The sequence below is a fragment of the Schistocerca serialis genome, chromosome 3 (genome assembly GCF_023864345.2).
Source record: "Schistocerca serialis cubense isolate TAMUIC-IGC-003099 chromosome 3, iqSchSeri2.2, whole genome shotgun sequence".
In the NCBI taxonomy this organism is placed as follows: domain Eukaryota; kingdom Metazoa; phylum Arthropoda; class Insecta; order Orthoptera; family Acrididae; genus Schistocerca; species Schistocerca serialis.
The window spans coordinates 268,056,927-268,064,274 of NC_064640.1; the positions used below are offsets into that span (position 1 = coordinate 268,056,927).

At 28.7% G+C, this 7,348-nt stretch overlaps 1 pseudogene; it reads left to right on the top strand.

The window, feature by feature from the left end:
* The first annotated feature begins 6,456 nt into the window (after positions 1-6,456).
* LOC126471896 (5S ribosomal RNA) lies at positions 6,457-6,574 on the top strand (annotated as a pseudogene).
* Positions 6,575-7,348: the final 774 nt, after the last annotated feature.

Genomic DNA, 7,348 nt, shown 5'->3' on the forward strand with positions numbered 1-7,348 from the left:
TGTGATGTAAAGGTTCATTTGGAGACTGTTGTACAAGTATGTGTAAATGGAATGAAAAATTTAAAAATCGGAATTATAATGGAGCAAATAAGAAAGGACTACAATTAACAGAAGCAGCATTTAATTTATGAAATAAATATATTCTTATTCAGCTCAATCTTAATATCAATAACCCTCATATTTTAATTACAAATAAAAGACAGGTGTGTAGCTATGAAATTGATAAAAGTATTCAGTGTCCATGGAAAATGTAAAGTGATAGCTCATGCGTTTTTCAAATATTAAATAATCCAGTAGAAATAAATACAGATCAAGATCAGATGTGCTACTAGGATATTGATATTAATATACCAAAAAACATATAAACACATTTGGAGTATTATTACATGAGCTGTCACCCATTTGGTGTACAGCATACAGATGTCTTTGGATCAATAATGTAACCGTATTATCATGGAAGAAAACTAAATTTAGCTTAAGAGGACACTGATACTATTCAAAATTTTTTTATAAAATATCAGTACAACATACACAAACATCTGGACCCAAAACGACACTAACTGTATCATTTACACCAGTTGAACCACTTTGAATCAGTATGTCAGATGGCGAATATTTATCACTTGTTATATATGAATGGAATGTTAAACGTTTTTATCAGCAATGGTTGTGGATTTTTAATCATCAGGACTGATGACCAAGCAGTTTAGTTTCTTCCTCACTTTTAAACCAACCAACCAACCATTCAATTATGAGAAGGCTTTTTAACCACATTTAGTAACTAATTGGTTAACAGTTTGACCACAAAAGCTGCAAACTATATCTACTATCTACCGAGAACCAAGTGGTGAAGTTGTTTTATTTGTTTATAATGTGATACATTTGATAAATTTACATACATAGCATCAGGATATCCAAAATCACTATCTTACATAGGATTATGTCAAAATTATGTATTAAATTGTTCAGGCAACACATATTGAGGTAGAAAATCTTTATTCTTTCATGATTTTCTCTGTACATAGTTGGATGAATATAATTTCAAATATAAAGTATGTGTAGTTATAAGGGAACTTATGAGAGGTACATTTTTTAAGGATAATACACTTCATATGTATAATGAATTCAGGAAAGCTCATAAGAGCTGGTACAACTGATTTATCACTATTTAATGTAAATTCTACTAAATCATTCTCATTCATTCCAGGGATAATAACTATATAGTGCTTTTTTTAAAAACACATTATATAAACTAGAACATTCCACTTTTATATAATTCTTTATGTTGTAAATTTTTTTCTGTTAAGTAGATGCAATGAAAACTAAAAAGTGTAAAGAGTGCGAAACAGAGAAGTCAATTAATGTTTTTAATTTACAGAAATGTACAAAAGATGGTTATTGGAAAAACGTAAAAATGTTTATATGAGTATCATAAAGAATATAATCAACGAATTCTTTGTGAATATGGAAAATTATATTTTATGTAATATTTAAATAACCATTTAAAACTAAATTTCAGTGATTAGCATTCTAACATACTATCATCGACGAAATATGAAGGTGATGAACAACGAACTGGATGTAAAAGCATATTAATTGTAGAGAAATTAAAGATTTAGAGAGTTTTTATCCAAATCTGTCATATAGAGATAAACATTCACGCAAATGTAAAAATATTTACTCACTAATATGCCAGAAATAAGAAACAGGTGACAAAAGTCGATTTGGACCCAATGAAATGTATTTTAAAATAATATTTGAAAATTCCAGCTATAAATTTATCTTTATCGTCAACTCAATTAAGTTTTTTTTATTTTATAATTTTTAACAAACTTTAAAAATTTCTTAATTCTCATTTTGTATTTTTCTAATAAAATTGTTTTGTAATAAAAACTGAGACACTTTATGAATGCCCAGCTTCATAAATTTTGTAAGAGAGATAAATTTACTGTATATAGCAAACTGATAAAAGATAACTTAATTGCTTTTATAATTAAATATCATAAAATTTAGAAATATATTTGGAAACAATAACCTCATTTTGAAAATGGAAATGATGAAGTTATAAAAATGATGAAACTAAACCACTGAAAGAAATTTTCCATTTTCTGCTAATGTGTTTGGGAAAAATCAACCGATCATTATCATTATTAATAAAGCATTTGGAAACAGATTCCAAAGTATACATTTAGAGAACTAGTATAATTCGTTTAACCCAAATTTCTATATGAATTGCTTAAAATCAAAAATTATGAGAATTGTGAAAAAAATGTAAAATGCATTATGGATTGAAAAAATTACACTTTTCTCTGACTGTAAGTTGAAATCATACGATTCTGAGAAAAGAAATGGAATTTAAATTTCAAACACATGATTATACACTCATGAATGAAAGAGATTTGAAAAATGCAAAAATGTGAAGAAAAAAATTGTATAAAAAAGTCTGTTTTTCTAGGTCAAGGATCTGGTTTGAGTCTAGATTGAATTATTGGATTACAGTTAGCAATCAATAAATATACCCCACTAGAAGTTTCAGATTAAATCGAATTACTAGAAAAAATATAAAGAAAAAAGATTGTTTTAAGGTTAAAGAGTAGTGATCAAGAATACTTTGTGTGCTCTATAAAATCCGCTTTATATCTTGCAGAGAAGAAGTGGAGATAGTTACAAAATATGAAGATGTTGGATGAGATATTGCTTAGAAGTCTGACAGTTTAAATTTCCCATTACACTAAGAGATATTTCAAAAAATGCGACTAAAGTTAATGTATTTATTAATGTTTATTTATTTGCTGAAAAATAGTAGATATATACATTGAAAATATTCATGTGTAAACAGGATAATCATTTCAATTTATTATATTTTAAACATGAATATAGCTCACATTATTGTTGAATAGAAAATCTCTGCAGATTAGTTTCAGCTCAATATAGATCATGTACAGAAGCGAAATTTATTTGTGATATGCGGTTAATGAATTACAAGTATAAAGAAAAATTAGTCACATTCGAACTGTTCAGTTATTAAACATTGAAAGTTGAATTACGAGTTGAAGATTCTTATACAAGTGTAAATATTTTTAACATACAATGGCAGTTCCTTTTGTTATTTATGTTGATTTGAAAGTTTGTGTTTAAAGATGGATAACTGTCAACCAGATACAGAAAAATCGTATACAAGGAAAAAACAAGAATCAAGTTGTTTAGTTATTACATTAAATATACAAATGGACAGTATGGAAATCCAATTTCGCATAGAATGGCAATCTGTCATAAATAATTTATTGAATGTATCAAAAGAGAAGTTGAAAAAATTGGAATGTTTATTCTGAAATTGAAAAAATGAAACCATTAATACCTAAAGAATAATCAGTACATGTTAAATCAAAGGTATGCTTACTATGTAGATGTCTTTATTCAGGAAAATATAAGAAGATTCATCATCATAATCACTTAAGTGGAAAGTATGTAGGTTGATTAAGTACTAACTGAAATATAAAGTGCAACATCCAACTTTTGTAACAATTTATTTACATAATCTCGCAGTATATGATGCTCATTTCTGCATTAAAGACATTGGGTATCATGAGGAAGAATTAGATTTAATACCTGGGTAAAAAGATTGAAAATTTAAAAATGACATTTATTGATACATTTAAATTTATGACTTCAAGTCTTGGTATACTTTCATCAAATTTAACGAATAATCAAATGACATACAGTAGAAATTGTTTTCCATAAAATCTAGCAAATTTAATAACTGATAAAGGTGTCAATTCTTGTGATTATCTGGATAGCAGGAAGGGATACATATTTACATCAAAACAAAAATTGTATGATTAAATTAATGTGATATTAGTGATGAAGATTGTAAGCATATAAATTTAGTCCAGAAGATATTTAATATACAAAATTTTGGTGAGTATAAAGATTTATATCTCAAAGTTGATGTTTTATAGTTGTCAGCCTTTTTGAAAATTATAGGGAACTTGTATAAAGGCATATAGTTTGAATCTATCTTGCTTTTTTACAGTACTTGGTTTAACTTGGGCTGGAATGTTAAAAATGACTTAAGTTAAATTACAATTACTTGCTGATTATATCATGATAATAATGATTGACAGAGCTATCAGATGAGGTATATTTTAATGCTGTGATAGATATGTCAAAGCAAATAATAAATATTTGAAACACAAATAAGAACTAAAATAAATTAATGTATTTAGAAGCAAATAACCGAGATGGCTGATGTATTAATCAGTATTTTCCACATGGAAATTTTGAGTGGGAAAATAAATTAGATATTGATGTGATGAAAATTACTGATAAATCTGCACATGGATAGATATTTGAATTAGATTTAGAACATCCAAAAAAATTTACAAAATGAACAGTAAGATTTCCCATTAGCTCCTGAAATTAAAAATGTACCTGGTACTAAAGAAAAAAGATTTACTGGCTACTCTGATAACAAAAATAGCCATATAGTTCATTATAAGAACTTAAGCAACATTTATATCAAGGAAAGAAAGTAAGAAAAATACATTGAGCATTAAAATTTAAACAGTCTAATTGGCTACAAAAATATGTATTGATCTGAATTTAGAAGTGAGAACTAAAGCACCAAATGATTTTGAAACAGGTTTTTTCAAGCTCATGAATAATGCAACATTTGGAAAAAAATGGAAAATATAAGGAATGGGGTGGATGTAAAACTAGCTACAGATGCAAATAAGGGTGAAACACAGTGAAGTCAAATTTCAAAGTAAGAACAATATTCAATATGAATCTTCCTGTAATTCACATGAATAAAACTAAACTTACATTTAACAAGCCCATTTACATGGGAATGAGCATAATCTATTTATCTAAAGAATTGATGTATGATTTTCCCTATAGAATTTTGAGACCATGATATGAAGCAAAACTGAATTTTGTTTTTACGATTATGACAGGTACATTTACAATACACAGTACCATCTGCAGATATTTTTGAAGATATGAAGGCAATGCTCAATTCACTTGAAAACAGTGAATATTTAGGTGATTATATTTTCAACATTCCTCAAGTAAATAAAAAAGTATTAGGTAAAATAAAAGATGAGTGCAATGGGAAAATGATTGAGGAAATTTTGTGGTTTTAAGATAAAAAATGTGTGCTTGAAAATTTTGTGGTATTGTGGAGAAGAAATCTGAGGAAGAATTATGCTGGAAAAACTAGAATAAGCTTACAAGATTATAAATATTGTTTTCTTAAAGATATAAAAATACAGAACTATGAATTTATTGTAAAGTAATAAACATGTAAATTATTCTGTTAATAGAAAACATTAAGTCTTCATGTTGACAGAAGATAAAATAGATACATTGCCATATGGAGATTATAAAATAGTTAGTAGAATATCTAAAAAATATACATTTAACGTATTTTGAATTTTTATAAAATTCAGAGTTGATAGATTTATGTTCTCCATTTGAAATGTAGACCCATTACTTGCTCTTTGATTCCTATGCTATATCCTAGCCATCATAATCACCTTTTAAAATAATAATACCACTCAAAATTGTAAAAATTCTCTTATCATAATTCTCATTAAGTAATTAACAATTTTATAGAGTTATGAAATAATATCTTTGATATTTCATTTAAAATATACTCAATGTTCCTATTTTATAGCTCTCCACAAATGTTGAAAAACCTATTTTTATTGTAAAATATTTCTTAACATAAAATTTTTAAGGAAAGTAATGAGTGAGAGAAAGGAAGAAATTATTACTTGTATTACTGAGTTTTTCCATTTTCTTAATTTTCATGAAAAAAGAGGGTTTAAAAATGAGGATTTGATTTGAAACTTCTATCTAGATTTTATGCTTGCAACATTTCCGACCTTTTAAATATTTATTTTGAGGAGATAAAGTTTATATATTCTTTTCAGTTTCCAAGAAAATGAAACATATCGTGAAATTTCGAGTAAATATAATGAGAAATGGTAGAAAATTTTAACAAATAATAGGAGATGGTTGGTGATCAAAAACAGTTATGAATAAAGTGGTGAAAAAACTTTGAAAATAATTAAAATGTTGGGAAAAACGATGAAAATAATCGAAAAAATTATGAAAATGAGATAGAAATTAAAATCATCCATTTTTATTCGATGAACCCCACTGAGCATTTGTTGTTGTGATTTCTGATATTTTCGGAAAATTTGGGAAAAGCGTGTCTTTCATCGTAATTTCGATCTTTTCCATGATATTACTTGAAAGTTTATGATTTATACTTTAGTAGACACATAGAGCTTTCTTATGTCTTATGTATCACTTTACTGTGCAAGGATGTAAATGAGAGGTGGTGGTTATGTTCTGTATTGCTTACAGGAAACACGTCGACTATCTGGTGGGTAGTAAAATTTTTCATCTTTGTATGTGCAGGATAAATACTACAGTTATAAATTGAAGGCCAACGGCCTTACTGCAATGGTAACACCGGTTCCCATCAGATCACCGAAGTTAAGCATTGTTCAGCTGGGCTAGCACTTGGATGGGTGACCATCTGGTCTGCCGAGCGCCATTGGCAAACGGGGTGCATTCAGCCTTTGTGAGGCAAACTGAGGAGCTACTTGAGTGAGAAGTAGCGGCTCCGGTCTTGTAATCTGACATACGGCCAGGAGAGCGGTGTGCTGACCACATGCCCTTCCATATCCTCATCCAGTGATGCCTGTGGGCTGTGGACGACGCGGCGGCCGGTCAGTAATGTTGGGCCTTCCAAGGCCTGTTCGGACGGAGTTTATAAATCGAAGTCAAACACACAAACTAAATGACCCATATGCTGCAAATCTTAATAAAACAGTGTCTTGGTTCCCTTGTTAAATAATTTAAACTATAAGACAGGTAGATAATAGTTTGTGTTTAATATAGTGGTTCTCTTTTTCTTCTTAACACGTTCAGAAATAACGTTGCTTGACGATATCGTGGTAATGGTCAATACTTTTAGCCATCGCCGACTCAGTAGAAATGTATGCATGAGTACAGATGGGGCCAAGAGTTGGAAAAAATACGAGTGCAGTCGAATATTTAATGTAGATATGCACAGAAGGCAGTGCATGACGTGTTTTGTCATTAGGAGTGGTTTTGACCTTTGCACCTATTGTGTTATTTATGTAAAAAATCAGCTACAATATTCTGCTGCAAATTGTGAGATACGAAACTTTAAGGCAGTCATCAGTTATGTTAATTATACATATACCAACTATATTTTTGACAAGTACATCTACATTTTAGATTTTGCAGGGTACCAAATCACCAGTTTTACCAATTTCCAGATTTGGTGCCACCCAATTAACATTTTTAT